The sequence below is a fragment of the Notolepis coatsorum genome (genome assembly GCF_963971535.1).
Source record: "Notolepis coatsorum genome assembly, chromosome: 8".
Classification (NCBI taxonomy): Eukaryota; Metazoa; Chordata; class Actinopteri; order Aulopiformes; family Paralepididae; genus Notolepis; species Notolepis coatsorum.
The window spans coordinates 8,706,594-8,726,302 of NC_140172.1; the positions used below are offsets into that span (position 1 = coordinate 8,706,594).

At 42.4% G+C, this 19,709-nt stretch overlaps 1 pseudogene across 1 annotated transcript in view; it reads right to left on the reverse strand.

Annotated features, from left to right (window-relative positions):
- Positions 1-19,709, reverse strand: part of LOC311232912 (protein CEPU-1-like) — a 143,277-nt pseudogene that overhangs the window by 24,528 nt on the left and 99,040 nt on the right. The gene's annotated exons all lie outside the window — the stretch shown is intronic.

Genomic DNA, 19,709 nt, shown 5'->3' on the forward strand with positions numbered 1-19,709 from the left:
TTGTTTAGTGAACTTCTGTGCTGGAAACGAGGTCATGCGAGCAACTTTTGATGTTCATGTGGTCATGCATGTATGTTGAACTGAACAATTTCCACAATACAGTATATATCCCATAAATACATGTATAGTAGTTCAAATTGTTTGGTACAAATTGGTGCAGAAACAAAAAAAAGACAGAGAAAATGTTTTACAAAAAACGGTAAATGGCAGGACAATCCGATATTGACTTTATGGGTCCTTGAGGCAAAATTGTCCATGAGGAAACAGCGTTTAATCTCTACTGTATATGGTTCAGTTTCACTTCTCTACTGTATTATGGTTCAGTTTCACATCTCTACTGTATGCTCCATGAGATACGGCCATTTGGAATTGTGATTTTCAACGCTTGTTTACATAAATGCCCCCCCCCATCCTTCTTCTGTTATTTTCACAAATAGTCTCACCCTGGTTTTCAGCCGTCGGATATTAGCATAACCATTTCATGCTAACTACAGTACTTTGTGGGGGTCACAGAAGCCCACCTATCAGATGTGGTCTCTCAGTTATACAGTACACTCAATACATTTAATGACAGTCCTTATACACACACTCCTGTTAAGCACCTTGGGTCTCCTGAAAGGCGCTATATAAATTTAAGATATTATTATTATTATTATTATTATTATTATTATTATTATTATTATTATTATTATTATTATTATTATTATTATTATTATTATTATTATTATTATTATTATTATTATTATTATTATTATTATTATTATTATTATTATTATTATTATTATTATTATTATTATTATTATTATTATTATTATTATTATTATTATTATTATTATTATTATTATTATTATTATTATTATTATTATTATTATTATTATTATTATTATTATTATTATTATTATTATTATTATTATTATTATTATTATTATTATTATTATTATTATTATTATTATTATTATTATTATTATTATTATTAATATTATTATTATTATTATTATTATTATTATTATTATTATTATTATTATTATTATTATTATTATTATTATTATTATTATTATTATTATTATTATTATTAGTTATTATTATTATTATTATTATTATTATTATTATTATTATTATTATTATTATTATTATTATTATTATTATTATTATTATTATTATTATTATTATTATTATTATTATTATTATTATTATTATTATTATTATTATTATTATTATTATTAATATTATTATTATTATTATTATTATTATTATTATTATTATTATTATTATTATTATTATTATTATTATTATTATTATTATTATTATTATTATTATTATTATTATTATTATTATTATTATTATTATTATTATTATTATTATTATTATTATTATTATTATTATTATTATTATTATTATTATTATTATTATTATTATTATTATTATTATTATTATTATTATTATTATTATTATTATTATTATTATTAGTAGTATTATTAGTATTAGTATTATTAGTATTAGTATTATTAGTATTAGTAGTATTATTATTATTATTATTATTATTATTATTATTATTATTATTATTATTATTATTATTATTATTATTATTATTATTATATTATTATTATTATTATTATTATTATTATTATTATTATTATTATTATTATTATTATTATTATTATTATTATTATTATTATTATTATTATTATTATTATTATTATTATTATTATTATTATTATTATTATTATTATTATTATTATTATTATTATTATTATTATTATTATTATTATTATTATTATTATTATTATTATTATACCTATGCAGTAAACATAAGTAGTATAAATTGATTTACAAACTAACTATAATGTTTTCATCCCCTTGTTGATGAACCAAGCTTCCACAAGGTAAATGTGAGTTATAATTATGTTTAGGCCTACTGTATTCTATGGCTGTAAAAATATGTATGTATTTTAGTAATAGAGTACTGTATAGAGTAAAACGGATATATTTCAATTCACACAGGGTTTAGAAAAAAAAGAAAAAAAAACTAAGAATCTAACTCTACAAGAATGTCAGATCACAGATCGGGGCTTTCATCACTCACTAGTGTTCCCATCAGGCCATTATTGTCCACCAGCGTGTGCACGCTTCAGCTCCTAGTGAGAAGACAGATTTCTCCAGGAAAAAAAAAAAAAGTCTCTTTCTCCAGGGCCTAGTCCTCCAGGCCTGGTGTTGATGTCTTCCTTTTGTTTTCTCTTAAATAGTTTATAATCCACACAGTAGGGGTTGGTGACATGATAGCAGCACAACTTAACTTCTCTGAGCAGACACACAGGATTCTGGGCACAGAGGTGCGCTGATCAACTCATCTGTGCCTCGAGCGATCTCCACTCTCCTGTGACCCCCACATCAAATCCAGCAAACAGCGCTTCAGATCAGGACACAGAAAACTGTCACTTGATCACTTGATCTGAATTATGTTGTGGGAGATACAGCAATTTTGAGTTTGACTCCTTCTTATAGCGCCACCATCTGGCCAACATTTACATTTAGCTGACGCTTTTATCCAAAGTGACTTACAAGTTCTCTAGGGCACTACTCTATCAGCTGAGAAACAATGTTCATCAAAGTGTTAAGTGCTACAGTGTAGGTTAGTATATTAGGACAAGTGCATGACAGTAAGGTTAGGTTTTTTTAAAATTTTTATTTCATTTCAGATATTGCTTGAAGAAGTGTGTCTTTAGTCGACGGCGAAATATTTGACGGGTTTCGGCTGTCCTAACTGTGGTGTGAAGTTCGGTCCACCATTGTGGGGCAAGGACCGAGAATAGGCGACTTCACTTTGATGACCCTCCCGGAGCTCGGATAGGAGTGGGTCTGAGGCGGCCAGAAGATGCAGAGCGTAGATGTCTTGAGGGTGTGTAGTTAGAGACCATTGACCGGAGGTAGGCGGGAGCCGTTCCCTTCACCCAACATGGGTGATTTGTGTTATCCGAGTAGTGTGAGGCGATGGGAACCCACCTAGCGAATGTGGTTGGTCTAGGACTTGCTCAAACTACAAACAAAGCACAAACTAAGAATAATCCTATCAGGGTGCAGCTGGGTGGCGCAGCGGTCTAATCGCTTGTCACCAACGCGTGAGACACCGGTATCGAATCCGGCTGTCCCGCTGACTCAATTGGCAGAGTCAGCGGGAGGGAAGCCGGTGGGTGGTAATCTGGTCATTGTAAACAGCGACTCCTACAGGTCGGTCATGGCGCCTGCACTGCAAGGACAGGAGATGTCGAGGCTAGTGTGAGCCTCCTACACGTTACACCTCACCTATGAGAGTCCGCGCTGGCAGGTGAAAAGAAGTGGCTGGCTGACTCCGCATGTATTGGAGGGGACATGCGATAGATTCTTTAACCCTCCCTACGACCGACCAGATCAAGACAGGGGAGGGGGGAATTGCCACAACTAAATTGAGATGGGAGAAAAACAGAAAAAGTGGATAAAAAAATAATAATAATAAAAATCAGCTTTTCTGCTCGGACCCTAATAAAACCACCAATTACAGCCCCTTCGGACTGTTCTCACTACACTGCATGATGGGGACCCGCAGGTCGGGCTAGTTAGCCACGACATTTATGCAGAGTCAACGGGGCTGCGCTTCCGTCGGTACCCGCCCTGGAATAAACGCTGAGGCCTCCTCAGCACCCAGAGCAGGTGCTTGCACAAACTGGAGCGTGACCACATTGTCTTTGCATTCGTTTTTTGTGGCTTTCTAAGGAGGAGCTGGGTGTGAAGAATAGCATGGCTTGTGCTGAGAAAGGAGTGTAGCGATCGTCATCGCCATCGGTAAGTAGGACATACGGCTAGGGGTCTGGCATTCTGAACCCACCCTCTAATCGTTGGTTTGGTCTCAAGTCGGTCAAGACTTCGATAGTTTAAACGGTTGATTTCTATGCCTGTTAACGGAGTTATTGCCTGAAGAATGATGGGCACATCTCTGATAAGCAAGAGATTTAAAGAGGTCCTTCGGTCCTTCTGCATAATTGCATGTTGGAAACACTATTTTGTCAATTAAGTCAATTTCAAAGTCAAAAGATTAGTGGACAAAAGCATTGGGCAAAAATAGGGCTAGTTTTTATTTGTTTTACTTTGAGTGCTAATGAAATAGACTAGAGTAACAGAGGTTTGAACACACTGAAGTAAACGTTTTGTGTAGGGATGTCCCATAATATCGGCCGATATTGGCATAAAAATGTGATATCGGAAAATATCGGTATCGGTTTTCAAAGAATTTTTTATAAATTTCTTTAACATTTATTTAACCTTTATTTACCCAGGCAAGCAAGTAAGAACACATTTTTATTTTATTTATTGTCAAAGTATGCATAATGTTGTGTTAATTACACGACAAGAGATATGTAATGTTAATTACCTGAAATTATTCAGTTTTTTTGGGGGGGGGGAAACCGTGCATATATCGATAACGGTTGATATCGGTATCGGAAATTAAGAGTTGGACAATATCGGTATATCGGTATCGGTAAAAAAGCCAATATCGAGCATCCCTAGTTTTGTGTACTCACATTTCTTTTTACTTGTTGCCAGATGCCTGTTTTTAAGTTCCAGCTGAGAGGTAGGAGCTGGAAAACATAACGGTTCCATAGCCAGAAGTCTTATGTAGTACAGGTCCAAAGTTTATAAAGAATCCCACGGAAAATGAAAGTTTTACAAAGGTTTCTGTAACGTGTGTACCGGTAAACATTCGGCATGGTTATCCAAAATGGCCGCTGCCATTAATTTCGATGCTCTCGTCAAAACAATGGACTTCTTCGTCTTCCTCTGTCACCTTCCCACACTGTCAGCGCTCGGATCGCTTTCGGAGCAGACGCTCCTCGGCTACAACGGTGGTCAATCATTTTCGCCATCAGCGGTGACCGGTCAGTTCAGGACCGTTCACAACCGGATGTGGTCACTCGTCCGAACGGCTTGTCAAATGACACCCAGCCGGATTTTTCGTCTTGTTTCTCGAGAATGGAATCACGCAATAGGTTGAGTGTCGTGGCGATGGAAAGGCGGCAAATTCAACTTTCCAACAATGTATTGGTTGATCGGCGAAAACGCAGCCCGGAGCCGACAGCGAAGTGCTGCGATGTGTGATGGCCTCCAAAGCATTCAGCCACTAGGTGTCACACTAGAGCACCAGCATGTAATTTATCCAATCAGGTGCATGCCACATGGGGAAGTGAGTGGGGACGGAATACACGCACGCAACATGTAAACAACATACATTTTGTACCCGTCAAATTAAAAATAATTATAAATTCATGAATACATTTTTGGGGGAAATCAATACTTTTATTCTGCACCTTTCTAAAAACTCTGTGGATGTTTTTATAAAAAACAAATGATTACTCTATGTACACATTTTATCTATAGCACCTGCAAACTAAGCATTTCTTCAGGTTAACCCTTTCACTGCCACACGACAGAAGGTTAACCCTTTACTATCACACAACCGACGGCGATGCTCCATCATTAGCATCATTAGCTCCGCTGTCGTGTGGCAGTGAAAGGGTTAAGATGACACTCGTTCATTATCGTCTATACAGAACTCAACTGATCCCAGGTCACACCTCCCACTTTGAGCCACTTGACACCACAGTATACACAACACATGGGCCCTCATCCCAGAAGATAGCATTAGAATGGCAGCTGTTAACCGTAGCCACGCAGGTCTGTAGAAATGAGCAACCTGTGCCCTTTCTGTCACATTCAGTTTGGTTCAGTTCTCTCGCTCACGTCCTCTGTGGTTACACCTGTCATTTCAATCAGATTTTTGACACCTGGTGATAAAAAAAATGTGGTTATATATCGCTGTGTGTCCATTATGCTTGACCTAGAAAAATATATGTTGTTGTGTATCTCCCCTGGTTGGATTTATTTAAATAATCTATTTAATCTTATCTGGTTGGGGGGGGGGGGGTCTTGTTCTATCAAATTGGTTCCGATCCTACTTCTGTTCCCAATGTATTTAGAAATACTACTGGACTGTCGGCCATCTTGGCAAGCTAGCCATGTACAATGCTAAGCTCACGTCATATCAAATCTGACAAATGGATCCGATAGCGGTGAACACGGTTGTCATGAGCTAAATGATGACAGATTGTCGTTACTGTGTTGAAATGCAAATATACATTTTTATATTGTTCGTTTATTGTATCCCAAAATAACTGGGTTCCATCCAAAACGACGTATCAGAATTCCGATCAGAATGTCGATCCGACCATTTTGGGATATGGTCTGGCTCATCAGATCACGGTGTGTGAAAAGTCCTATTCGGGGGCATCTAGATTCTAGACCTACATAACATAATGTAGGCCATTTGGACACATTTAAAGTGCTTTACAGTGCCGTGTACCATGACGGACGAACGCATGCATTTTTAGCACGGGTGGCTCCAGAGGGAATGGAGTCCCTAATCCCTAATAGTGTCCTGTTCTACCTACTGAGCTACACAGAACCACACAGACAGCTCAATGCATCCTGTTGGGATCAAATAATGTCAAGTTGGAGAGACAAGTGTAGCTGTAGCCTCTATCATACTGTATCCGGACATGTTTCTTTTGTGAGAGCAGTTCACTCCCCCTTGTGTTATTCTTCATTGAGACAGTAGGAAGGCTGAGAGGAAGACTAGGTTCTTTACTGAGACAGTAGGCAGGCTGAGAGGGAGACAGAGTAGAGGAGACACAGGAGAGAAGGTTCTTTACTGAGACAGTAGGAAGGCTGAGAGGGAGACAGAGTAGGGGAGACACAGGAGAGAAGGTTCCTTATCGAGACAGTAGGAAGGCTGAGAGGGAGACAGAGTAGAGGAGACACAGGAGAGAAGGTTCCTTATCGAGACAGTAGAAAGGCTGAGAGGGAGACCGAGTAGAGGAGACACAGGAGAGAGGGTTCTTTATTGAGACAGTAGGAAGGCTGAGAGGGAGACAGAGTAGGGGAGACACAGGAGAGAAGGTTTTTTATTTAGACTGTAGGAAGGCTGAGAGGGAAACAGAGTAGGAGAGACACAGGGGTTCTTTATTGAGACAGTAGGAAGGCTGAGAGGGAGACAGAGTAGAGGAGACACAGGAGAGAAGGTTCTTTATTGAGACAGTAGGAAGGCTGAGAGGGAGACAGAGTAGAGGAGACACAGGAGAGAAGGTTCCTTATCGAGACAGTAGGAAGGCTGAGAGGGAGACATAGTAGGGGAGACACAGGAGAGAAGGTTCCTTATAAAGACAGTAGGAAGGCTGAGAGGGAGACAGAGTAGTGGAGACACAGGAGAGAGGGTTCTTTATTGAGAGAGTAGGAAGGCTGAGAGGGAGACAGAGTAGGGGAGACACAGGGGAGAAGGTTATTTATTGAGAGAGTAGGAAGGCTGAGAGGGAGACAGAGTAGGGGAGACACAGGAGAGAAGGTTATTTATTGAGACAGTAGGAAGGCTGAGAGGGAGACAGAGTAGGGGAGACACAGGAGAGAAGGTTATTTATTGAGACAGTAGGGAGGCAGGGAGGGAGACAGAGTAGGAGAGAAGGTTCTTTATTGAGACAGTAGGGAGTTTGAGAGGAAGACAGAGTAGGAGAGAAGGTTATTTATTGAGACAGTGGCTGAGAAGGAGACAGAGTAGGAGAGACACAGGAGAGAAGGTCCTTTATTGAGACAGTAGGGAGGCTGAGAGGGAGACAGAGTAGGAGAGAAGGTTCTTTATTGAGACAGTAGGGAGGCTGAGAGGAAGACAGAGTAGGAGAGAAGGTTCTTTATTGAGACAGTAGGGAGGCTGAGAGGGAGACAGAGTAGGGGAGACAGGGGAGAAGGTTCTGGTGGGATCTGATCCCAGGCCAGCAGGGTTCCAGAAGCAGGGGTCTTAACCACAACACCCTCTCTCTGGACCCCTCTTTTGTGGATTTTCTAAGTTTCAGTTTGAGGCAATATAATAGTTATTTTGGCTACAGGAATATGTCCTTGTAGGCGGCCGGGTAGCGCAGCGGACTAAGCGCCTGTCTACCACCACAGAGACACTGGTATCAAATCCGGCTGTCAGCGTTGCCTCCGGCTTGGCCGGCCGGCATACTGACTCAATTGGCAGAGTTAGCGGGAGGGAAGCCGGTGGGTGGTAATCTGGTCGTTGTAAACAGCGACTCCTACAGGTCGGTCAGGGCGCCTGCACAGGGAGGAAGGGATCTGGGTGAGGTAGTGTGCCCTCCCACGCGTTACACCTCACCAATGAGAGTCCTCGCTGCCAGGTGAAAAGAGGCTGCTGGCTGTCTCCTATGTATCGGAGGAAGCATCTGTTAGACTCCAGGACTCCCTAGACCGACCAGTGGTGGGCACATGCGTGCAACGACCAGGAAGGGGAGGGGGGAATTGGCATGACGACTAAATTGGGATGGGAGGAAAATACAAGAAAAACTAGGAGGAGAAAAAGTGGATACAAAAAAAGGAATATGTCCTTGTACCCAACCAACCTACCCCCCCCCCCCCCCCCCACACACACACACACAGGCAAATGAAGTATGACATTTTCTGGGCAAATATTTTCTTAGTCATACCAGTGGAGACCTGTTTAATAAACCCTCCACGCATTGTTCTGCTGAGAGGCAGATGTTCAGCTCACTGGCAACCTGCACGTCTAATAAACTCTCAATGTCAGTGTAGGTTAGGGGTGGGACGACAGTAACTCACAGGGGTGGGAATCACCAGTTTCATCACGATACAAATACAATATAGATTCTTTGGACAACAATGCAATATTTGCTGATATCACAAAGTCTGCCACGATACGATATCATTTGACATCTTTATTTTTGAGCTTTTCCAGACATTTAAATGAAAAACAATCTATTCTAAATATACCTCCTGTTCACTGTAAAGTTCCACATTTTGATAGATTGAGCTTTAAAAGGTTCACATCCTATTAACCCATCCAGTGCCAACCACGAGATTAGTCGGGTTAACTCGCCATGCGTTGAGTGCCAAGACCAGAGAAAACCAGAGAAAACTCAGGTTTTAATCGTTATTTATTTTATTAGCAATATCCATACATTTTTCATCCATCCAGCCTGACGTTATCATTGGGAATGGGTCTGAGCTCGAAAAGGGCAAATACCGCCGCCTATCGTCTCCCGGATGGTATTGCACATCATTGGATTGGATTTCTGTGCATCAGGAAGAAACTCCGCTCCCGGGGTTTTCCCATGTCGGGCAAGCAGTATCTGTTACCACATTCACTGGGGAGGCTCGGCGCAGCTTTCGATTATGTGTTTTGGTGCTATAACGTTGGATCAATAAACGCGATCAATATTTGGCATGGCGATCAGGAATTGGATTCATCTTTTTGCAGAACATCTGATGTGAGGTAAAGACTCTATGTTACCAGTCTTGGTGCGCGTAACGTTAGCCGTATTCACCGCATGGATAATCGATTTTTCAGCCCGCTCAAGACCACCTAATCATCACTCCCCCTTAATTGGCTGATATCAATCTTTGTCTCCTGAGCCTTTCAGACATTGTGTGTAGTGTGATGTGTGCCTGGTGCCAGTGTATGGTAGTCAGTGTGTAGTGTGATGTGTGCCTGGTGCCAGTGTATGGTAGTCAGTGTGTAGTGTGATGTGTGCCTGGTGCCAGTGTATGGTAGTCAGTGTGTAGTGTGATGTGTGCCTGGTGCCAGTGTATGGTAGTCAGTGTGTAGTGTGATGTGTGCCTGGTGCCAGTGTATGCATCGTGCCAGTGTATGCCCAATGTTGGGTGCTACACAGTGGTGATGAAAGAGACAACTTCCACCCTACATTGTAAAGCGGTTTTGAGTGTCTAGAAAAGCGCTGTATAAATGCATTCATTCATTCTGTCTTCAGAAGGGCCTCTGATGTCCCAGGGGGGGGGGGGGGGTGGTTACAGATGCAGACCAAGAGACCCCTACTGGGGGGAATGGAGAGTGCACCGTTAGGTAGTCTCATGAATACCGGAAATAACGTTTCATCTTTTCACCTCCAGAAAGAAATCCCACTGTGTGTGTCCTCTGTTGTACGGGGAGCGGACACCCTGCTGGGTGAGAGAGTCTGTGGCCAGAGATACTGCTTCACACATACTGCTACCCCGATGGCTCCAATCCCAGCTCACACTGGGAGGATTAGAACGGAAAAAGAGGCATTGTGTTTGATTCTAGCAGCTCCCTGTCACCTCAGATGACGTGTTTTAACAATGATCACATTACCGCTGGGTGACCCCTGGCTCCTCCATTATGCAGAGGCCCAGAGACCTGAGAGCGAGGAGGACTCTGCTTCCCAAAGCCAGAGACCCAGAGACCTGAGAGCCAGGAGAACTCTGGTTCCCAAAGCCAGAGACCCAGAGACCTGAGAGCCAGGAGGACTCTGGTTCCCAAAGCCAGAGACCTGAGAGCCAGGAGGACTCTGGTTCCCAAAGCCAGAGACCCAGAGACCTGAGAGCCAGGAGAACTCTGGTTCCCAAAGCCAGAGACCCAGAGACCTGAGAGCCAGGAGGACTCTGGTTCCCAAAGCCAGAGACCTGAGAGCCAGGAGGACTCTGGTTCCCAAAGCCAGAGACCCAGAGACCTGAGAGCCAGGAGGACTCTGGTTCCCAAAGCCAGAGACCCAGAGACCTGAGAGCCAGGAGGACTCTGGTTCCCAAAGCCAGAGACCCAGAGACCTGAGAGCCAGGAGGACTCTGGTTCCCAAAGCCAGAGACCCAGAGACCTGAGAGCCAGGAGGACTCTGCTTCCCAAAGCCAGGTGTTGGTACATTCTGGGCCTGGTTCCTGAAAAAGGCTTCTTTTCTTTCACAGTAGTATTCATACTTCTTCTAGGATGAAGCTTTTATTGTTTCAAATGGTGATGACTTGACTAACGGTATAAGGCCAGGTAGTCTTTTTTATATATATTTGGTAAGTAAGTAAGTAAGTGAGTGAGTGAGTGAGTGAGTGAGTGAGTGAGTGAGTGAGTGAGTGAGTGAGTGAGTGAGTGAGTGAGTGAGTGAGTGAGTGAGTGAGTGAGTGAGGCTTTATTTGTATAGCACCCTTCCCAGCACAAATGCACAGAGTGCTTCACAAGTTCAAAAAGACAAAAGAAAATGAACAAGGCAATTCATAAAATAAAAATACATCCAATGTAAAAACAGTGCTTCACAAGTTTAAAAAAAAACTAAATAACAGGTAAATTCATAAAAACATAAAATATAAAAAACAGAAGAAACTAAATCCTGTATGTACGTGGCCAAACAAGGGGGGGGGGGGCTCTCAAGACCTGGGGAGCTCATTCCAGAGCCTAGGGGCCACAGATGGGGGGGGGGGGGGCTCTCAAGACCTGGGGGAGCTCCTTCCAGAGCCTGGGGGCCACAGAGGGGGAGGCTCTCAAGACCCGGGGAGCTCATTCCTGAGCCTAGAAGCCACTGCTTCAAACGCTCGGTCCCCCTTAGTCTTTAGCCTGGTTCACCACCAGGAGGCCTGATCAGAAGACCTCAGGGCTGGTTCACCACCAGGAGGCCTGATCAGAAGACCTCAGGGCTGGTTCACCACCAGGAGGCCTGATCAGAAGACCTCAGGGCTGGTTCACCACCAGGAGGCCTGATCAGAAGACCTCAGGGCTGGTTCACCACCAGGAGGCCTGATCAGAAGACCTCAGGGCTGGTTCACCACCAGGAGGCATGATCAGAAGACCTCAGGGCTGGTTCACCACCAGGAGGCCTGATCAGAAGACCTCAGGGCTGGTTCACCACCAGGAGGCCTGACCAGAAGACCTCAGGGCTGGTTCACCACCAGGAGGCCTGATCAGAAGACCTCAGGGCTGGTTCACCACCAGGAGGCCTGATCAGAAGACCTCAGGGCTGGTTCACCACCAGGAGGCACTGATCAGAAAACCTCAGGGACCGGCTGGAGTTATAGGGGTGTATGAGGTCCGAGATGTACGTGGGGGCTTGACTGTGAACTGCTCTATATGTAAAAACCAGGTTACCACCAAGTACGTCAAAGCACAAAACGTGCATTTGTATGCCATTGAAAGGGAAATCCCTCTCTGAAAACCCTGCAAGGCGCACTGGGAGCTGTGGAGCATGAGAGCGTAAAGGAGGATTCTAAGGATAGCGCGCTAACGTTGTTGCGCACAGCTAGCTTAGCGCTATCTAAAAGATAGAAATGGCAGTTCATGTTTGTGCATTTCCAAATTGTGCCAATAACATGTTGCCCCCTTTGTGTAGCGTTCATAGACTAGTATTGATACGGACATGGCATTCCATGAGTGGAGAGACCTGTTGCAGACAGAGTGGAGGTAATGTCTTCTTCTTATTCTTTTTCTTTCGGCTTTTCCCGTCAGGGGTCGCCACAGCGGATCATCCGTTTCCATCTGTCTCTGTCATCTGCGTCGTCCTCCGTCACTCCCGCTGCCCGCATGTCCTCCTTCACTGTGTCCATAAACCTCCTCTTGGGCCTTGGGAGGTAATGTAATTATTACAAATGGCGACTGTTTTGACTGACAATACTCATTAACCTGTTAACCCACAAGAGGGCCGTCATGCCCGCGCAGAGGCACGCACACACTTCATGGCACTTTGCCCTCGTCTGTCGGCCTAGCGCTGTATTTTTGCCCATCAACCAATACATTGTTGGAAAGTTTAATTTGCCGCCTTTCGATCGCCACCCTACTCCACCTATTGCGTGCTTCCAGTCTCTAGTTACAAGACGAAACATCCAACGAGCACCATTTGGACCAAGTGACCACGTCTGGATTGGCCGGGTCCTGAACGGACCAGTCACCGCTGATGGCAAAAATGATTGACCAGCTTTTTAGCCAATGCAATTCTGGAGCCAACGCTATCCCATGCGAGGGCTGATCGCCACGAGAAAGGTGTAGAAGAAGCCAGGAAAACCTTTGTAAAACACTCATTTGCTGTGGGATTCTTTATAAACTTTGGACCTGTACTGTAGATAAGACTTCAGGCTATGGAAGCGTTATGTTTTCCAGCTCCTACCTCTCAGCTGGAACTCAAAAACAGGCATCTTGGCAACAAGTAAACAAAACGTGAGTCACTTTTATTTGTATTTCAGTGTGTTCAACCCTCTAGCTCTATTACATTAGCACTCAGAGTGATTCTTCTCCTGCTGTGGAAGAAAGTCCTGCATGTTTCCTTTCAAAAAGAGACCAGACTCATGCATGTGCCATAAGTGGTTTGAGTAATAAATCGCAAGCTACTTTTGGTATGCAAATCAGTCATTTTATGCAAAATGTGGACTCAGCATAAGGGCTTGTATTGTGCATTGTTATTGCTTTTTTACAGTGCATTTCTGCAATTACAAATGCATCTTAAAGAGCACTTACATACATACAGTACATGGTGTGTATAACTCTGCTCTGCTATAAGCTGCAGATGTTTTTCTCAGTGAGTAGAGACACTTGGTGAGCAGCTTAGCAGCAACAATAAGCGATGAGCGATGCATGCTCTCCAAGGCAGGGGGCGCCAGCGAGTCGTCTGATGGAGTATACGAGTTGCTAGGCAACGAGGCCCCTGGCCAGATACACACGCAACGGAAGCAAGAGGCATAAAGGTTTTCCTAAACGGATTTTCTCATTGCTATATTGGGAAGAAATGGTTGCATTTCTGTTCTGTTCTGTCCTGTTTTGCACTTATTTATTATTATGTTATTCTCATTTGTGAAAAATCATGCACTGTAATGTCGAATCACGTTCCATTTGTATATACAATATGGTGAATAAAGTAATCTGAATCTGAATCTGAATTGGACAGCCAAATTCCTATTAGACTGATTACATCACTTGTCTTCATGACCCTATTCAAACAGACTAAATCTGACTCTAGCATATCGGCCCATATATCGATAATCTTATACTAATATCGGCATCTGTCCCAAAAATCCAGTATCTGTCAGGCTCTAGTTCCTGTTCACTGATCTAGAGTCAGCTTCAGTCTGTTTGTTTGAATAAGGTCGTGAGGACAAGTGTTCCTGCTCACAATTATTAAAATATGTCTTGTTTGCCGACGACACAAGTTTGTATTGCTCTGGAAACTATTTGGAACAGCTCCTGAATGTAGTGGAGAAGGAACTGAGATCAATAAAAAAGTGGTTTGACGTAAATAAGTTGTCACTGAATCTAAGCAAAACAAATTATATCTTTTTTGGCAATCGAAAAAACTAATAATCAGGTTAAATTAATGATTGATGATGTTGAAATTGAACGTGTGTATGAAAATAGATTTTATTTACTACTATGCTTTGTAAAAGAAGACCGGAATAAAATCATTCATTCATTCATTCATTCATTCATTCATTCATTCATTCATTCATTCATTCATTCATTCATTCATTCATTCATTCATTCATTCATTCATTCATTCATTCATTCATTCATTCATTCATTCATTCATTCATTCATTCATTCATTCAACAGACTGAATCTGACTCTAGATCAGTGACCAGGAACACTTGTCTTCATGACATTATTCAAACTAACAGACTGAAGCTGACTCTAGATCAGTGAGCAGGAACACTTGTCTTCATGACCGTATTCACACTAACAGACTGAATCTGACTCTAGATCAGTGACCAGGAAAACTTGTCTTCATGACCTTATTCAAACTGACAGACTGAAGCTGACTCTAGATCAGTGAGCAGGAACACTTGTCTTCATGACCTTATTCAAACTAACAGACTGAAGCTGACTCTAGATCAGTGAGCAGGAACACTTGTCTTCATGACCTTATTCACACTAACAGACTGAAGCTGACTCTAGATCAGTGAGCAGGAGCACTTGTCTTCATGACATTATTCAAACTAACAGACTGAAGCTGACTCTATAAATCATTGAGGGCCACCGAGGTACGAAGTGAAATTCACACAATAAAAATACACAAGATAGAAAGATCGAAAAATGAAATAATCAACTAACAAGAACCCACTGAACCTGAGCCGGTCGTGACCATGGATTTAAACCGTCAGAGGGTTACCAGAGTATTGATCTTTAGGATGCGTTGAAGAAAGTCCCGTGTGTCCGGACTCGGAGTATAAAAACAAAATGGCCTCCATTACAGATATTATGTCATTCGCAGCAGTTTATTGATTAGAGCCTAACCGTTCCCTAACCGTTCGAACTCTGAAGGCCTCGCTGGATGTCATCCCCGCCTGCCGTTCGGGCTCCACGTCCCCTGGATAATCTGGTGGCCCTCCGTGGGATCTGTCCCTGGCTTTAGACACAGTGGTGAAACCCTTCCAGAGCTCCGCCCACTGGGCTTGCTCAATGAGAAATTAAATTATCTTAACAGTTGTGCCTTTATTATATGCCTTATGCGCACTGCCAGCCAGCCTTCATGCGACGGAGAGATACACTTTACATTTTGATGGAGCGAAGATAATCTCCTGATTCAGATACAATTGAACACAAACAAAAGATATTAATGTTTCTCTGCATATTTTCACACCGCCAACAAAGTATTGGGTCCGTTGTCTCGGAATGGGTTTGGTAGCTGTTATTTATTTATTTTTGATTCACTTTTTCTCCCCATTTAAAAATGTTCTCCCATCCCAATTTCGTATTATCCAATTCTCCCCTCCCCTGTCTTGAACGTTGCTAGACCATGCCTCCCACTGGTCGGCTGTAGTGAGGACAGAAGCCTTGCATCACGTGTCCCCTCCGGTACACAAGGAGGCAGCCTGTCGCATCTTTTCACCGCAGCAGCTCGAACTCTCAATGGCGAGGAGTAACACGTGGGAGGCTCACGCTGCTCCCGTCACTTCCTGCTTTCATCGCACCGGCGTAAACCAACCGACCTGTAGGAGTCGCTGTCCACAACGTCCAATCCCCACCCACCGGCTTTCCCACCCCCTAACACTTGCCAATTGTGTTAGTATGAACAACCGGCCAAGCCGGTAGCAACGCCGAGAGCTGGGCTCGAACCCAGCGTCTCCTGCGTTAGTGGTGAGCGCCTTGCCCACTGCGCCAATCAGCCGCCGGTAGCTGTTATTTCTGTGCGTCTCCGACACCTGAGACAGAAAGTACTCAGCCCCTCCCTCCCTCTCCCCCCCCCCCCCCTCTCAGCCCCTCCCTCCCCTGTGAATGTAGTTATTTAATAAACAGCGAGGGGGGTTATACAGCCGCACAATCTAACAATAATTTACATATTTCGTATTAGGTTTTGCAAATAAGGAGACGTATAAAGAACATTTCAAAACACTCAAAATTGCCAATATCTCCATTTCTACCTATTTCTGAATTGCGCAACATTTTGGTGTTTTCTGAATAATCGTCAAGGGGGCCTAGACCGTGCTGTGTCACATATAGGCGCCCTGCTTGTGGACCAGTGGCGAATCCTTATGGAAGCCAATGGAAGCCATGCCTCCCTATTAAAATATGAATTAATATCAAATATGAAATATCTGTGCATCTGTGTTATAATTTTTTTTTTTTTTTTTTTTAAATGTCTCCCTCTTCTCCTTCTCACTCCCTCTAACACACTGTCAGACTCACTGTGCTCACTGCAGCTATAGAGGAGAGGAGGCAGGGGGTAGGTCTCTTTCTCCAGCCTCAACCATGTGATTCATGTATAGAGTCCAAAACCGATCCTAGCCAATCAGATTCGAGCTGACTGCCACACCTTAAAAGTTTAAAACGGGGCTGTGAGAAGAATCCTGAGTGTGGAATCCCCTCTGCACTCTGCACACTCTGGAGGCGGGGCAGGTCAGAACGTTTCCACCTGACTACCTAACGTGACACCCATTAGTAGTATCAAACTGTCAATCAAACTGTCTGTCGTCACTCAGTCTACTACAGTGCTATTGTAAGAAAAAACACGTCTGAACGTCATCCCCTCGCGGGATTGATTGATTGATTGAAAATGTTATTAACAGAGCGGGCACGTTCGAATCCTCTATTAGTGTATCTAACATTTAGCACTTTAATAGCAACTTATTTTCGCCGGCGGGACATTTACTGAGGACCAGCAGAGCACACCACTGTGGATATTATGATTCAACAAATCTATCTGGCAAGAGGAGGACCACATTATTGACCAGGTAAGCACTGAGCAGCCTGACTAACTAACGTTATCAGGCAAGCTTGTAGACCCTTTCATGACTGCAATGCAAGCCAGGGGCTGGAATACGCAGTCACTTATTCCTCCGTAGTAGCCAGGTTAATGTGCACCATCAAGCACTGCTTAAAAGCTAGCGGTGGGTCCAAAATATATCGGATATAAATGTCAAAGGTACCCAGCGTTCCATTAGGGTTTCACACACAGATGCGGCAGGGTTTGAAAGCTCGGCGTTGCTAATAAACATTTTAAATCATTTTTATAAACGAGTAAAACTGAGGCTGAAATGGCTGCTTCCGCATTTTACAGTAGGAGCGCTCTGATGGCTGGGCGCGCCGTGCAACAGACACGTGAATGAATGAATGAATGAATGAAAACTTTATTTAACAGATTGCAGAATGGGTACAATACAGTACGGCTCAATACACACAATTGTTAAGGGGATGCAGACCAGAGAAATACGTTTGTCTTGTCTTGTTTGTCTAGACTCTAGACGTTTGTCTAATAGACAGTCATATTCTCTCCCGGCCGTATGTATATTTCTCTCCCACCCACCCACCCCCTCCTAATGTACAGTCCCCTCCCCATCATATGTATATACTCTGTCAGGATCTATGGGTAACAGTACTGTATATTTGAGTATTGTATATGTCACAAATGTAACCATACTAAATACCTGTATGTCATGTATGTCCCTATGCCATAAATGTCATGTATGTTGTGTATGTCCCTATGCCATAAATGTCATGATGTCTTGTATGTCATAAATGTCACTATGAATTGAAAATGGGGACCCTGATGTAAACAAGACAAACGTCTTTCTCTGGTCTGCATCCCCTTATTGAGCCGTACTGTATTGTACCCATTCTGCAATCTGTTAAATAAATAAAAAGAAAGTTTGACTGGCCGCCGAGCCATACTGTAGTGTACATGGTGACTGCTTGACTTAAAAAATATATATATATTAATAAAAATATTTATTTGAATACATTTTTTTTGGCTTCCCCTGTTATTTTACCCACGCGACGCCACTGTTGTGGACTCATCATGTGGACCTATCACACATTAAAATCACACTATATTTGTATCACACTTGCTATACAAGTACAGTTTATTATTACTTTACAATTCAAGTGCAATAGAATGAGCACACTAGCACCAGTCACTTTAACACTTGGTACCTAAAGCACGTTAAACCTATAGTCTCCCTATTTCCCGGTTTGTCTCGTCACGTCATTGTCTGCTTCACCTATTGTCTGTTCTCGTGATTATGAAGTCTGTGTACATTTGCAATGTGTCTGATCTGTTGACATCAACCTGCTATAAGGACTACAGATATAAATTTGCCTCTGGCTATAATCTGGCCTATTTACTGTACGGACGTGTTCATCAATATCTACCGTCCCTATTTTAAATAAATAAATACAATTACTTCACACCCTCATCTGGTTGATGTGCCTGAAGCTTGTTTCAGGTGTTTTTGTCTTTTATTTATATTATGTCCTAGCTCTGAGCAGAGTTTCAAGGCTCCATTGCCCCCCTGTGCACATATTTTGGCATTCCATTTATACCATCGGCTGTTCGCTTTGCCAAGCTGGCTAAAGGTTAACCATAATCTAAGCCAGGGCTTCCCACACTACGCCCCGTGTCCAAATCTATTCTTCCACATAAAGATTTGGTCTCCAAAGGGCTTTAGAGGGGGAGTTATTCTGTTTTTGGTCTATTCTGATTAAATGTAAATTGTATTTGAACAAAACGTGGACAATTGAACCATAAACAGTTATGAAATATGGTTATGAATAATATAGATGCATGAATTAAAAAGATAAGGATGTAAGTCTAAGCGTTGTGTAGACACGTGTTCAGTTGTGACGTGTCTGTCCGAAAGGTACGGGACTAGAATGACCCGTGTAGGGGCAGTTTGACTGACGAGCAACAGAGCTTAGCTGGACTTTGGTTAAAATCACACTATGTAGATTGTTATGGCAGTGACTGTGGCATGAGAGCCCGTGGCCAGCGGCAAAGGGGGCGGTAGTGTTGTTGTCTCAGTTTCATGTGTAGAGATCATTCAATGATTCTTCCTTTGCAAGAAATAACACTGTTATTTACGGCATGTAAATCAATAAAGTGCCGTGCTCATTCCTGAAAACCTTTCGTCCGAAATCTCATTCCCCACAACATCGCTAAATTATTCCAAGGCATATCGTTAACAAACACCTCTATGTGTTTACTTGTTTTTGAATGATCGGTGTCCCGTCTCGTTCTTTATTAACACTTTCCGTGCCACTCACGAGATTTCTCTGGTTTTTTTATAGGTGGTTGCTAGCCACTCACGATATTTCTCTGATTTTTTTATTTATTTTTTTTTTTAGCGATCTGAAAAATTATTGCATCACCCGAGCCTACCCGAGTATAGCCGAGGGGCGCCGGCGATCACTGTGGAAAAAAGCGCCCCCTGTCGTCTCCAGATGACATAAGTGATTTTGGAATGGACTCAATGAAAATGAATGGGGAAAAAAATCCGGTACTCCATATTTTCCAGTTCACTGATCCAGCCGGGGTTACCACAGTTCATTCTGGAACCTCAGATCCCCGTTGATCATGGAGATCTACAGTATCGCGTTGGATCCATACACGTATCGATTTCTTCGAATG